This window comes from Panthera leo, chromosome C2 (assembly GCF_018350215.1).
Source record: "Panthera leo isolate Ple1 chromosome C2, P.leo_Ple1_pat1.1, whole genome shotgun sequence".
In the NCBI taxonomy this organism is placed as follows: domain Eukaryota; kingdom Metazoa; phylum Chordata; class Mammalia; order Carnivora; family Felidae; genus Panthera; species Panthera leo.
Genome location: NC_056687.1, coordinates 28304824 through 28321043, shown reverse-complemented (window position 1 = coordinate 28321043; position 16220 = coordinate 28304824). Strand labels below are relative to the sequence as shown.

Here is a 16220-nt window from a genome sequence, read left to right as displayed (position 1 = left end):
CTGGAGTAATAATTAGTAGCCAAGTGATTTACCAGTTATAAAGCTCTTTTATGGGCATGACCTCATTTGATCTTCATAACTCAGTGAAACAAGCAGAGAAGGCATTATCCCATTTTATAGAAGAGGAAACAGACAATGAGCAAGACTAGGTAAATGTCATGTCCCAATATTACAGGTCTTGGATTTAAATGGAGTCTTAACTATCAATTCTGGTACGAATTCTAAGAGGAATAGGGGACAAACACTTCTGATTATGTATAACTAGAAGGCAGTGATTTACACGTGAATTTAAAAATACCCATATTTGCTACTATATTAGTATTCTCATTTGAATATGCTAGGGGCCTTAGGGACGTCCTAAATTCCCAGGCCCAACCTCAGAAGCTATACCCAGGCAACCTCATCTTGTCCCTGGTCAACATTACCTACTAAAGCACTGAAATTCAAGAATTTGATTACTCAGTTTTCAGTTGCATTTCTTTCCTTCTTGGAAAAAAAAAAAAGTAGAACCCATAACTACATTTATGAATGCTGCAAATAGTGACTTACAAGTTTGATGTCAAAAGATCTAACTTAACGGTACTTTAAAATACCACCTTTTGGTCCAAATCTCTTTTGGTACATGTGCAGACAAGAAATAGTCTCCGAACAACCCCAAGTATATTATATTCAGTGAAGAAAATGACCAACTCCTCACTAAAGTATCAGTAAACATCTTCAGAGGCACATTATGAACAGGTTGGTCAGCATCTGCTGATGAGGTCTTGAAGCATAAGAAACCCTTGTAGTTACTACTCCAACCATCAGCCCCATGACTACGAGAGACTAAAAAGCTCTTGTTTTCTGGACACTTATTGTGTATCAGGACTCCACTAACCTCTCTCTATATACCATCTTTAAAACAACCTTATGAGAGAACTGTTATCAACCCCACTTTATAGAGGAGGAAACTAAGTTTAAGTTACCCCAAATCATAAAACCAGTAAAAGCTTAAAGTGGAATTCAAACTCTGGTATATTCTACTTGGAACCAAGATGGGGCCTTGGCAGTTCTCTGGAACATAAATCTGACTTTTCTCTTGTGTAACCCACCTACAATGGTTTCAATTCAAGTAGGGCAAAAACACTGGAGAATGGTATATGAAGTTCATGACTACATTTTCCATGTAAAGAGTAAAAAATATCCAGAGCTCACAATCTGTGTCTGATACGGTGCCACATTCTAGAATAGTTTGTATTAATGTTTAATGGCTGGTCTCTATTAAAGCATTGTTTTAACCCCTTTGAGCTAACATGATCATGTGAAAGATATATAAGTATTTAAATAAAAATTAGCAAAAGATAATATAAAAGAAACACCTCTCACAGATTAAAACTGTCTTATATCAATAGATGAGTAATTCAGTCTTAAGTCCAAGTCAGTGAAACTGAATGTGCCAGGTGTTTTGAACTATGAAGATAGGAAGCATTTCTATGAATAAGAAAACATTTAAATAACTTTGTTAGAATTGTAGAAAAGAAGTATTTCTGTAGAATATTATGCAATCATCAAAATATATTATTTCAAATAATATTTAATGATAAAGATGGTAAAAGGAATGTATGTGATGCTAAGAAAGCAAGGTTCTAAACTATCTGTTAAGTTGAACAAATTCTAGGGGCTAGGGACTGTGCTAGGTGTTGGAATTACAAAGGGAACAAGATTCCTAGTGCAAAACTACTCTTCACTGTGTTATTTGCATGATTAGGACCTTCAGGTTGTTTAGATATCAGTTTAAATGTCATTTCCTCAGAGAAGCTTCTCCTTATCACTTTATGGAAAGTAGCTTCCTCTCTACCTCTTACTTTGTTTAAACTCTTTATTTTGTTTTCTGTTTCCTTGTTTTCTTTTATCTGCATCTACTGAGATGCCTAATGGGGTTCTTATCCTTTATTCTATCATTAATGGATTACTACGTTATATTAAGCTATATTACATTAATTGATTGTTTCAGTGTGAAAACAACCCTTCCTTTTTGAGACAAATATCTACAACTAACACCATAATTAATAGTGAAAGACTGAATGCTTTGCCCTATCACGCTGGTAAAGAGGTAAGACGTTTGCTCTAGATACCACTCTGAGACTTTACTCATTGCAATCAGGCCAGAAATTTAAAGACACATAGACAGGAAAAGAAAAAGTTAAAACTCTCTATTTGCAGGCAACATTACCTTGTATGTAGATAAGAAATCTACAAAAAAAAAAAAAACTACTAAGAATATGTCGAAAGGTTGTAGGGTATGAGATCCAAATGTAAGAATTAATTGCATTTCTATGTACTAAAAATAAATAATCCAAAAATTAAATTTTTAAAGTTCCACTCACAATAGCAGCAAAAAGAGCAAAAAGAGACTTAGGAGAAATTTAACAAAAGAAGTGCAACACCTGTGCACTGAAAAACTAGAAAACGTTACGAGAAATTAAAGATCTAAATAAACAAAGATACATTCTATGTTCATGGATTAGAAGACAATGTTGTTAAGATAGCAATTCTACAAATCAACACCCCCCCCCCACAAAATGAATAATCCAATTAAAAAATAGGCAGAAGAAATAAACAGACATTTCCCCAAACAAGACATGCAGCTGGCCAACAGACACATGAAAAGATGCTCAACATCACTCATCATCAGGGAAATGCAAGTCAAAACCACAATAAGATATCCCCTCACACCTCTAAGAACGGCTAAAATCAAAAACATAAGATGGGTGTCTGTGTGATTCAGTTGGTTAAGTGGCTGACTTTGGCTTAGGTCACGATCTCGTGTTTATGGGTTCAAGCCCCACAGTGGGCTTGCTGCTATCAGCTCAGAGCCCACTTTAGATCATCTGTCTCCCTCTCTCTTGCTGCCCCCTCTCTCCTCATGCTCTCTCTCTTTCTCTCAGTAAGTAAATAAAGAACATTAAAAAAAACACAAGAAACAACAAGTGTTGGGGAGGATATGGAGAAAAAGGAACCCTCTTTCACTACTGGTGAGAATCAAACTGGTGCAGCCACGCTGGAATACAGTATGGATGTTCCTCAAAAAGTTAAAAATAGAACTATCCTACAACCCAGTAATTATGCTACTGGGTTTTACCTCCAAAATACAAAAGTACTAATTAAAGGGATACATGCACCCCTATGTTTACAGCAGCATTAAAATCGTCAAATTATGGAAGCAGCCCAATGTCCATCAATAGATGAATGGATAAAAAGATGTGTTGTCTATATACAATGCAATATTATTTGGCTATAAAAAAAAAAAAAAAAAAAAAAAAGTGAAATCTTGCCATTTGCAATGACATGGATGGAGCCAGAGAGTATAATGCTAAGTAAGATAAGCTGGTCAGAGAAAGACAAATACCACATGATTTCACTCGTGTGGAATTTAAGAAACAAAACAAATGAGCAAGGGGATAAAAAGAAAGAGGGGGAGGGAGGGAGAGAGAGAGAGAGAGAGAGAAAGAGAGAGAAAGAAACGAAGAAACAAACTCTTAACTATTGAGAACAAATTGATGGTTACCAGAGCGGAGGTCAATGGGGGGGGGGGGGCGGGAGGGGTGTGAAATAGGTGATGGGGATGAAGGAGCAGACTTGTGATAAACATGGGGTTATACACAGAATTGTTGAATCACTACATTGTACACTTAAAACGAATATAACACTGTATGTTAACTACACTGGAATTAAAATAAAAAAATAAATCTATCAATTTCTACCATGCTTTCTTTTTTGTAGAAATTGATTCTGATATACATATGAAAGTATAAAGGATTGAGAATATGCAAAACAATTTTGAAAAAGAAGACTAAAGCTTTAGGACTTATACTACCTAACTTTAAAACTTACTATAAAGCTGTAATAACCAACACAGTGTGATATTGGCATAAAGATAGACATACAGATAATGAAATAGGATAGAGCCCAGAATAAACTCTCACATTCATGGTCATTTGAATCTAACAAACGTGCCATAGTGTTTCAATGAGGAAAGAATAGTCTTTTTAATATATGATGCTGGAACAGGTGAAAAATCATACACAACAATAAAAAGACAAATAAGTGTAAATCTTTCACAACATACAAAAATCAGAACTTGAAATCGAATTATAAGAACTAAAACTACAAAACTTCTAAGAGGCACAGGAAAAAGTCTTGTGACCTTAAGTCAGGGAAAAAATTCTTAAACATGGCAACAAAGGTGTGATCCATTAAAAAACAAACAAACCAAAAATGGACAATTGGGACTTGAAAAAAATTTTCAAAAGATATAATTTACATAAAAGACAAACCACATAATAAGAAAAAATATTTGCAAATCACACATGATATACATGATAAAGAAGTGGTATCTAACATATTAAAACCCTCAAGACTTGAAGAAGAATAAAACAATTTTTTTTTAAATGGGCTAAATATCTGAAGACATCTCACCAAAGACACATAAATGTGTAGTAAACATACGAAAAGATGTTCATCATCATTACCTAATAGAGAAATGCAAATAAAACCATGATGGAATTCCACTAGACAACTCATTAAAATAGCTATAATTTTTTTTTTTTTTTAACTGAAAAATCTAAAGGTTGGGAGGATAGGGAGAAAGTGAAATCCTCATACATTGCTGATGAGAATGTGAAATAGCACAGCCACTCTGGAAAACAGCTCGGCAATTTCTTAAAAAGTGAAACATACCCATATACTTAAACATATGACCCAGCAATTTCACTCCTGGATATCTAACCAAGAGGAATGAAAACATATGCATTTGTATGCAAATGATCAGAGGAGCATCAATCATAATAGCCCCAAACTGTAAACAACCCAAATATTCATCAACTGGTGAAGGGATGAGCATAAAGTAGCAACCAAAAAAAGAAATAAATTAATAATTCATGCAACAAGGATAAACCTAAGAAACATAATGCTCAGGGAAGGAAGCTGGATTTATAGCTGTTTTTTGGATGGTTCCATTTATATGTAAAATGTCTAAAAAAGCCAAAATTACAGAGAAAGAAAGCAGATCATCTCCTGGGACAGGAGAAGAGAACAGAAATTAACTGCAACAAGCATGAAGGAACCCTTTGGAACGATGAAACTGTTCTAAAACTAGACTGTGGTGATGGTTGCACATCTAAATAAATTGACTCAAAATCCCCAAACTGAACAATGAGAATGAGTGAACTGTATGGTATGGAAACTATACCTCAATAAGGCTGTAAAAAATAAAAAGGATATATTCTACCCATAATCGTAAAAAGGATACATTCTATACAGATGCATAAAATGAACCTGATATTAAAATAAATTGCCATTTTTCTCATTTATTTAAAATAATAATCATAATTAATGATAAGCCTAATGTATAACAATTACTTTTTAGAGAATTCAAAAGCAGTTTTAAGAGGACTATTCATCTCTCTCATACTGCTGGTGGAAATGTAAAATGCTACAACTGCTAAGGAGAACAGTTTGGCAGTTCCTTAAAAGTTAAACATAGAATTACCATATGACCCAGAAATTCTAACCCCTAGGTATAAATAGAAGAGAAATGAAAACTTATGTCCATATAAATATCTGTATCTGCATGTTCATAACAGCATGATTCATAATGACCCAAAACTGGAAACAATCTAAGTGTCTATCAACTAATGAATGGGTAAACAAAATATGATATATACAATAGAATATTACCCAGCCCCCCCCAAAAAAAGATGAAGTATTGATACATGCTACAACACAGATGAACCCTGAAAATTATTACACTGAGTGAAAGAAGCCAGTCACAAAAAAAAACCCATGTATTATGATTCCATTCATGTGAAATATCCAGAATAGGCAAATTCAGAAACAGAAAACAGATTCGTACTAGTTGCCTAGGGCTGGGAGTGAGGAAGGACAGGAATGGGGAGTGACTGCTAGTGGGTATGGAGTTTCTTATTAGGGTCATGAAAATGTCCATAAATCAGATGGATGGTGGTGCTGGTCGCATACCTGCGTGACTATAAAGAACACTTGAAATGGGTAAATTTTATTGTATGTGAACTGTATTTCAATAAATCTATTTAAAAGAGGACTATTAACCTAGGATTTATTAAAACATCAAAAGAAATTTCAGAGTAAAAATCTAGATTTCTATTCTTGCTATTCACTTTTGGGCATGTCTAACATTTATTTAAACAGGTATGTTAGTGTTCAGTTCATGGTGGCTAATTATAAATCATTTTTTAAAAGTCAACCGTATTTTTACAAACCAGTAACAAACAGAAAATAACATTTTAAAAACACCCAACAACAAAATAGATCTAAGAATAAAAGTAACTTGAAAATATATTGGGAGACATTAAATACAAGCTAAATAAATAAGAGGACATACCACGTTCATGGTATGATAGAAAAACTCTATATCAAAAAATGACGATTTTTTTCCCCAAATTGGACTAATATATTTAATGCAATGCCAACTGAAATCCAAAAGGTTTTAGAAGTTGATTCTAAAATTCACAGTGGAGCACCAAAGCCCAAATGGACAAGCCATCCAACCAGAAATAGAATCCAGTAGGGAACTGGCCCCGCCTATACCGAGATCTATCATAAAGCTGTCCTAATGAAATTAGTGTGTTTCTGGAAAAGAAACAAACTGTTGGAAAAGAAACAGACCTTCACATATAAGAAAAAACGATATTTGACAAAAGTCACACTGCAAATCATTGAAGAAAAGAGGAATCATTCAACAGTGCTGAGAGAATTGGTTATTCATTTGGGGGGGAAAAGAAACTAGACCACGCTTGTATAATATAGAAACAATAAATTCCAGAGAGATTAAAATTTTAGGTAGAGAAGACAAGTCTTTACTATTTTTTTAAATAAAACATAAGAGACTATCATTATGAACTCAGAGTATGAAAAAAAGTTTAAAATTTAAGACACAGAAAGGGTTAACCATAAAGCATGTGATTAATAAATTCAACTATATTATAATTAAAAATTTCCTTTCATCTGTAAATACAACAAGGAAAAGTAAGATTACAATACCACGAAGCACACGGACAAAGAAAATTTTGGTACCCAGAATGTATGTGTGTGTGTGCCTGTGTGTCTGTGTGTGTATCCTACAGCATTTTAATTAAAAATAGGCAAAATGTAAAAAAGTATCCCTAATTAAGGGTGTGAGGGCCTGAACAGGATGAGGCAGTGCCTGTGGAGAGTGGAGACAACCATTGGCATGAGAGTCAGAGTTCAAGCTTTGGCAAAGTAGTGTGGGTTGAGCAGGACCATGTACAGCAGTGATCTAACAGCAGATGTCAATGCCTGATCAGGGGGAGGAAGGTGCCCATTAAAAGATGTACTGTGCTGTATACTGTAGGAATCCAAACCTGGTGAGGAAGGCTTCCACATGAAGGGTCTTCAAAGCTCAAACCGAATTTGGGGAAGAGGGTCCAAGGAATATGGCAAGTTCATCACATACAGTGGGACTGATCAAATAAGTAAATAAATTTAGGTTAATAAGTAAATAAATTTAGACTAATCTCATTGTTATAGAAAGAAATGAAATTGGAAGTAGCAGCAGCATGATTGATGAGTGGCATGTCAAAAGGACACAGAAGCCAACTTAAAAGGATCCCACTGGCTAAATCAGGGCAAGATGAGCATCAAAATAACAATAGTAACTGATTATAGCTCATTGAAATAATATACAGAATCATTAACTTATACTGATACAGAGAAATTAATTAAAGTTTGATCAGGAAGGAGAGAGTCACACAGTTTCACAGTATCTCCACACAAAACAATTATTAAACACAAAGGGAAAATGAGTAATTTTACAGAAAGAAACATGGCAGACACCATCTTAATCAAGTTAATATAAATAGTAAAGGGTCAAAATGAAAATCACGTGCCACTTGATAAGATAAAAAGAGAAGACAGACCATAACGTCTGTGATATCCCTGCCAAGTGTTCATAACTTGCATGTAGTCATTAGGAAACTGCAGACAAACATAAAGAAGAGACATTCTACAAAATAAGTGGCCAATACAGTATAGTCTTGAAAAGTGCCAAGGTCTTGAAAGTCAAACAAACACTGAAGAACTGTTCCAGATTGAAGGAGACTGAAAAGATGTGACAAGTAAAATGCAAGGCGTGCTTCTAAACTAGATCCTTTTGCTATAAAGGACATTATTGGGACTACTTGTGAAAATTGAATGAGATCTGAGGATTAGATGGTAGTAATGCATCAATGTTAATTTCCTGATTTTGATGGCTTTATTGTGTCTTATAGGACAATGTCCTTGTTTGTAGGAAATATACACTCATTTATTCAGGGGTGATGAGGCATCAAATCAAATCTTCAGGGGAAAAATTTTCTCCTTTATTGTACTTAAAACTTTTCCATGTGCTGTTATTTAAAATTTTTTAAATATAAAAATAAATATATTTAATGCATAGTTTTAAGTATATAATGCACAGAAGACATACACAAGCAATTCATGAAAGAAAAATACCAATGGTGAGTAGTCGCATGAAAAGATGTTCCAAACGTCATTAGCAATCACAGAAAGGCAAATTAAGACCACAATAAGATTCCATTTTGTAGCTGCTATATTAAGAAAAATTACGTAGCCCGAGATTTCCAAGTTTCAGCAATGATTTGGTTCACTGGGAGCTTCTGTGATATTATTAGTGGTATGGAAACTGGTCCAATGACTTTGGAAAACAATTGGCATTGACTCATATAATTGCATAATGTACTCATACAATACTCACATGATTCTCTACACTTCTACTCTTAGGTATATTTTCTAGAGTCTTACACATGTGCACCAGAACACATATAAAAGAATACAGACATTAGCAATGCATCCAATAGCTACATATATACACGAGACATAGGCAAACGGAAGTAATTCAATATAAACAATTCAATATAAACAATTCAATATAAACAATTCAATATAAACATTTCCCCTCACTGGTCATAAAGGCTAGTGGTCACATATTCACCTGATTGGTCAGAAGTATGATAAGAAAAGCCTAATCCATCCTAAAGAGCAGAATTTCTTTGCCCAATAAACAATTCATTGTGTGTGTGTGTGTGTGTGTGTGTGTGTGTGTGTGTGTGTGTGTATGTGCGGATGTATATATATATCAATGTACAGATGTACACCAACTTCAATATAGATACACCAAAAATAAATAAGACAAGCAAACAAGAAAAAAAATACGAAACAGCAACAATCCAGATGTCTACTGCTAAGACAATAAATAAATTCATACAATGAAATATTACTCAGCAGTGAAATAAATGTACTACAACTACACACAACAATAAATAAATTTTAAAAGACCATAATGAGCAAAAAAAAGCAGATCTCAGACTACATATGCCACCATTTTTATAAAACTTAAAAAAAAAAGGAAAATTAAACAGCATATTACTTAAAGATCCGTGGATTAAAACCAGTGTTATTAAAAAGTAAATGATAAAAAAATTGAAGAGTGATTGGGGGGTCAGGGAGAGCAGTAAGAGCAGAGGTACAGGCAAGAGGTATATGCTAATAGATGCAACTTTATTAGTAAAGCTCTAGTTCCATGTTGGCTGGTAGATCATTTTAATATTATGCTTTATAATATTAATATATTCCTGTTTGCATAATAAAAAATAAGCGCCACATTGTGGCAAATCAGAGTTTTACTTTGATAAGAATATTAGTTAGGTATGCATCTTAAGTTGCACCCATGAACAAATGCTAATTGCTGGGCAACAGATTTTCCTAACTCTCCTTTTTAAAAAAAGCAAAGGAGTATATAAAGAGATACACTCCAAAGAACTGGGAAGCAGATGTATAGGTAAAAACTTAGAGCTTGGTCAACCAAAAAATGAGCCTAATTCTTATCTATCATCAATCTGGTCTCAAAACTAGTATAAATGCTAGCTTAATTACTGCAAATTTGCAGAACTCTCTTATGGGAGATGGTCATTTTGCAACAAATTACTTAACACGAGAAATAGGCAAACGGAAGTAATTCAATATACTTCATTCTGAACAAACAGTATTTCCCCTTTAATTATAAATATTTCCCCGCATTGGTGTATAGGTTAGTGGTCACATATTCACCTGATTGGCAGAAAAGCCTAATGCACATTAAAGAGCAGAATTTTTTTGCCCAATAAACAACTCTTTATATTTACTATGTAGTACTTTTATCTGACAAAACCCAGGGTAATTCAATTTTCTCCACAACCTTGCATTAAACATAGGGTACGTATTATCAAGCAACACCTACCTCATGCAGTAAAATATTTTTAAAAGTTTAAAAATAAGTTAGAAATATTTATTGAGTACCTATAATATAAAAGGTACTTTATAAGATGCTTCTCAGCATTTTATGCAATACAGATTGAAAATCTTAGCTATGTGCTGCATTCTTGTTAAACACAAACAAATACAATAATCTGGTTAAAAGGCATCTTGCACTAATTCTTTTTCAAAAGAAAAGTCACTTGTCTTGATACATAGTGTACGCGTGTGTGTGTGTGTGTGTGTGTGTGTGTGTGTATCACGGCAATTCTTTCTCTTGGCTTAGATAACTATTAAATGATATGCGTGAACATTACTTAACAGGCTGCACAATACTTAACAGGCTGAGGAAGCTGGGGTGGGGACAACAGCCTATTTGTTAACAACATGCGTCCTTTAGACGGACTGTTGCATCATGTTATACAGGGAACAAACAAAAACTAAATGAGGTATTGATAGAAAGAATAAATATATTTGTTATGCAGTTTCTGAAACTAGAATACACTGGGCACTAAATAAATGCTCAGTATATAAATGCTTCTTTGAATCTCTATTTTAAAATTACTTCCAGGGCACCTGAGTGGCTCAATCGGTTGGGCGTCCGACTTCAGCTCAGGTCATGATCTCACAATTCGTGAGTTCGAGCCCTGCGTTGGGCTCTGTGCTGACAGCTCAGAGCCTGGAGCCTGTTTCAGATTATGTGACTCCCTCTCTCTCTGACCCTCCCCAACTCACGCTCTGTTTCTGCCTCTCTCAAAACTAAATAAACATTACATTTTTTTTAAATTACTTCCAATTTTTCCTTGTATTTGTTCAATGAAATATAAAATATATGTCCTCATATATACTTTATTTCTCTATTTCTTATTCTCCCCTTATTGTTTTCTTTTTAAATTTATATTCTTTTAAAAGCCATTCCCTACTATTAATGGCCAATGTCATACTTCTAAAATATATGTATTGATCCCTCTTCAAGAAATATGTATATATCCATTTTTTATTTGACATCTCCATTTGACATCTATAAATTGTTTATTTGACATCTCAGATTTAACATGTCAATAACTGAGTCCCTGTTCTTCCTAATCTCAGATAATATCAACTCCATTCTTTTAACTGTTGAGGCCAAAAACCTGGCTGCCATCCTAAATGCCTCTCCTCTTCTCATGGGCCCCACCCAATTTATCAGCAAATCCTGTAGGCTTTGCCTTGGAAATATCTAGAATCCAACTACTCACTGCCCCCATTCAAATCACCATCATTTCTCCTGGATTATTACAATAGCTTCCTAACTGGCTTCCCTGCTTCTGTTTGTAATGCCTTTTGGCCTATTCAACACAACTGCCAAAGTGATTCTATGAAAATGCTTTATTGAGTCAGTCCTTCGCTCAAAAGTGTGCAGCGGTTCCCCACTCTGACCTCACTTCCTGTAACTCTCCCTCGTTCACCCACAGGGGCTTTGACTAGAATACTCTTCTCCCCAAAGAGCTGTACACTGGCTCTCACACCATCTCCGCCTTTGTATGAAAGTCATCTTCTAGGCGACACCTTCTCTGGACATAATCTACAATGTCATACACCCCTGCCCCAGACCTTCCATGTTCCCTTCTCCGGTTCAGTTTTTACTCAGTACTGCTCGTAAGATATCATGAAGTTGAACTGCTTTACACTGTTTATCTCATCACTTAAATGTAAGCTTCAAGAGGGCAGCAATTTTTCCCCTTTTTGCTCACTGCTCTTAGGACAGAGAATAAATGGAATACAGTAGATACTCAATAAACATATATCGAATGAATCAAAGCGTGACTGGCTATATTTTGTGATCTCATGAGGAAGGCTGAAAAAATTAACAAAACTGTGACCTTCCCTAGCTGTGTCATCCACTTCAGGAGCCCTCTCAAAGACACACGTCCCCTTACCTTACTTGCTGGCAGAACACTCACCCTCTTCCTCTTAGGTGAATCCTGATTAGGTCAAGCCACTTAGATAAGTAATGTTTACTATGCCAATCAGGGGTTTAAGCACAGGCATATGATGCAATTATGGCCGATGAAGTTTACTTGGAAATGTTTTTCTCACTTAAAAAAAAAAAAAAAGTAGCATGGAAAAATGTCCATCTTAACCAAAGTTTGCCAAAACACTCAAGGCAACAGTATAGAAAAATGGAAAATACCATGTGGGTTCCTGATAACACCACTAGGACAATTAATTACCCACCTGTTCATGTTGGGTAGGATGATATATCCCCTACTGTTTAAGTTATTTTGGTAATGTCTTCTATTACTTATATTTTAATTAACACAAAAAAAATTTCAAATAGGGGGCGCCTGGGTGGCTCAGTCGGTTGAGCGTCTGACTTCGGCTCAGGTCATGATCTCGCGGTCCGTGAGTTTGAGCCCCACGTCAGGCTCTGGGCGGACAGCTCAGAGCCTGGAGCCTGCTTCATATTCTGGGTCTCCCTCTCTCTCTCTGCCCTCTCCCGCTCATGCTGTCTCTGTCTCTCAAAAATAAATAAACACTAAAAAAAAAAAAATTACAAATAGTCACACGGTTTCCTGCAATGTGTTAAGTCAAACTAAAATGAAGATGGATGTCAGGTGCCCCCCCGCTTTCTATTAAGCTGCATGCCTTACAGAACATGTCATATGACAATAAAACAAGATCTCCCAACATGAGTCATATTTTCTCACAGGAATTAATTTATAAACAGTGTGTTCTTAATTAAGAGTTGAAAATAAACATATGACCAAAGCAAAGGCAATCCAAATATAGAGCTTTGAAATAATCTAAATAGTAAAATGTGCTCTAAACCACCATATGCCTAACAAGGATCTGCAGAACTATCAGTACTTATCCAAAGGAAGGAAGAAAGGGAAGGAGGGAGAGGGGATGGTAGGTGGTAAGGGGGAGGTGGAAGGTCCCAAGGCCAAACAAAATCAGGACATGATGGATTAAACATAAATAACTACACTTCCTTTGTGTGTGTATATACACTGGAAATTTAGCTTCTAGTTGATCTCACATGTTCCCCTTCCTCTTTGAAGTAATTCTAGGTTGGAAGGGAAGAGAGGTTGTGGGTCAGTAATGGTTTGTGTCAAAGGGCTAACAGTCATCAGGTTTTGATTTTTACCTCAAAGCCAAACCGTTAGTAACAAAATCAAAGCTTTATCTATCTGAAACTCTAACTTTGAGTTCTCACTGTAAGAACCTACCAAACTACAGTGTTTCCTCATAGAAGTCTTATAAGCTTAGAAAATTTCTACACATGTAAAACCCCTATGATATTAAATAACTCACTTTAGACATCATGGGCCCCAAATAGAAGATATAAAAAATTAACTTCATACAGGATAAACTTAACTCTACCCTTAATATAATACCTATAATATATGGTAGGTATTTAATTACCAATCTTTTATTAGCTGTCAAACTGAAAATTTACTGATTTATGGCTGTTAAAAAAATTATTGAAAGATGCTGGGAAAAGTAGAAATTTCCTTTAAAATCTTCTCAGCATACATTACAACAGTAAAAAAAAGCAATCAAAATTATTCTGCTGGTAAAACCAAAAAGTATTCACGAATCAATTTAACTGAGGATGTTAGTCCCGACAGTATATCTGATCATGGTAAGGCTGAGTATCTATTGGCAATCCTGCCTCATCCTGCTCTACCCTGCTTCTCCTTTGGGTTACTCTCAGGCAATGAAGAGGAAGGAAAGCAGAAACATGAATAAAAACTGGATTAAAAGTATAGAGCCATGGAATTATCCAAAACAATGGATGCTATCTTAGTCCAGTCAGGCTGCTAACATGGAATACCATGGACTGAGTTGCTTATAAATGACAAACATTTACTTCTCACAGTTTTGGAGGTTGGTAAGTCTAGGATCCCCATGCATGCAGGTGCAGCATCTGGTGAGAATCTAGCTTTCTAACTCATAGATGGCCATCTTTTCACTATACCTAAAGTGGCAGAAAGGGAAAGGGATCTACTTCAGGCCTTTTTTTTTTTTTTTAACGTTTATTTATTTTTGAGACAGAGAGAGACAGAGCATGAACGGGGGAGGGTCACAGAGAGAGGGAGGCACAGAATCTGAAACAGGTTCCAGGCTCTGAGCTGTCAGCACAGAGCCCGACGCGGGGCTCGAACCCACGGACCGTGAGATCATGACCTGAGCCGAAGTCGGACGCTTAACCGACCGAGCCACCCAGGCACCCCTCCTTCAGGCCTTTTTTATATGGGAGCTCATCCCACTGTGAGGGCTCTACCCTCACGACCTAATCACTCCCAAAGGCACCACCTCCCAATACCATCTCCTTGGGGGTTAGGATTTCAACATACGAATTTTGAGAAGAAAATAAACATTTAGACTATAGCAGATGATATTTAAAATTTTGTTTTTCCAAATACTTATTGTTATTTTGACTGCAGGAGATTCAAAACATTTTAGTGTTATATCTTAATTTAAGTCAACTAGATAAGCATTATACAAACGAAAAAAAAGTATTAATTCCAAAATTCCAACATTAACTATTACATCAAAAAAAAAATTCAGAATTTTATTTCTCACAAGTACTCAAGGCCATGTCCAAAAGGGTATTTATGGACTCACAAGAAAAACTAAAACTTACTGTGCACAGTATGTGCCAAGAATGACATTAAGTGCTTTCTATGGTTTCATTCTTTCTTTTTTCTTTTAATTTTTGAGAGACAGAGAAAGACAAAACACAAGTGGGGGAGGGGCAGAGATAGAAGGAGACACAGAAGCAGAAGCAGGCTCCAGGCTCTGAGCTGTCAGCACAGAGCGCGATTCAGGGCTCGAACTCACAAACTGTAAGATCATGACCTGAGCCGAAGTCAGACGCTTAACCGACTGAGGCACCCCTATGATTTAATTCTTTCAATTCTCAAAACAACGCTATAAAGTTATCCCCATTTTACAGATGAGAACACTGAGCCTTAGGAGGTAAGAGGATTAGTCAAAGCCAACAAAGTAAGTGGCAGAGTTAGGATTTACACTTGTTCAAAACCACCACACCATAGTGTCTCAATGCTTGTCAAATTCAATCTATTACCTATAAATACTGCTTTGAGTCTAATGTGGCTTAAGATTTTTAAGAAACCTCAAATATATTTCTATACTTTAATGCCTCTCAATAGGGAATGCAATTTTTTTAATGAAGTTTCTACTTTTTTAAAAACAATTTTTTTTTTAAATGTTTATTCACTTTTTGAGAGAGAGAGAGAGAGCACAAGCAGGGGCGGGGCAGAGAGAGAGGGAGACACAGAATCCGAAGCAGTCTCCAGGCTCTGAGCTGTCAGCACAGAGCCCGACGTGGGGCTCAAACCCACAAACCGTGAGATCATGACCTGAGCTGAAGTCTGGCGCTTAACCAACTGAGCCACCCAAGCGCCCCAAAGCTTTCTACTTTAATTCCAGTATAGTCAATATCCAGTGTTACAGTTTCAGGTGTACAATATAGTGATTCAACAATTCTACGCATTACTCAGTGCTAGTCCTGGTAAGCGTACTTTTAGGAATGCAAGCTTTTAAAACAACTACTTGGAGGGTTAACTCCCAGCCATTACAATTAACTTTTATTAACTGGTTGGGAAGTGAATGCCCGGTTTTGACAATTATACTAAGTCATACATTAACTCACTTAATCATTATCTATAAAATAGATACTATTCAACCTTACAGCTGAAGAAGGTAAGGCTCAGAGCAGTGGAATGACTTGTCCAAAGTCACACCACAGCTAAGGAGCAGGCCCGGGATTCAAATTCAGGTCAGTGTGCTTTTATAATTCATTTCACAAACCGCTACTGAAGTAAGCCTCCACAGTGTCAGACCAATCACCTTGGTCAACCCATCTCCTGACCATTTCATGA

At 35.8% G+C, this 16220-nt stretch overlaps 1 protein-coding gene across 3 annotated transcripts in view; it reads right to left on the bottom strand.

Annotated features, from left to right (window-relative positions):
- Window positions 1-16220, bottom strand: part of NRIP1 (nuclear receptor interacting protein 1) — a 98486-nt gene that overhangs the window by 50692 nt on the left and 31574 nt on the right. The window contains exon 3 of one of the 3 annotated variants that reach the window (XM_042954997.1): window positions 12246-12404. The exons of 1 other annotated variant lie outside the window; for it this stretch is intronic. The gene's annotated coding sequence lies outside the window, so the exon portion shown is untranslated. The remainder of the gene's footprint in view (window positions 1-12245; window positions 12405-16220) is intronic. One more of the 3 variants, XM_042954998.1, reaches the window with a different exon arrangement.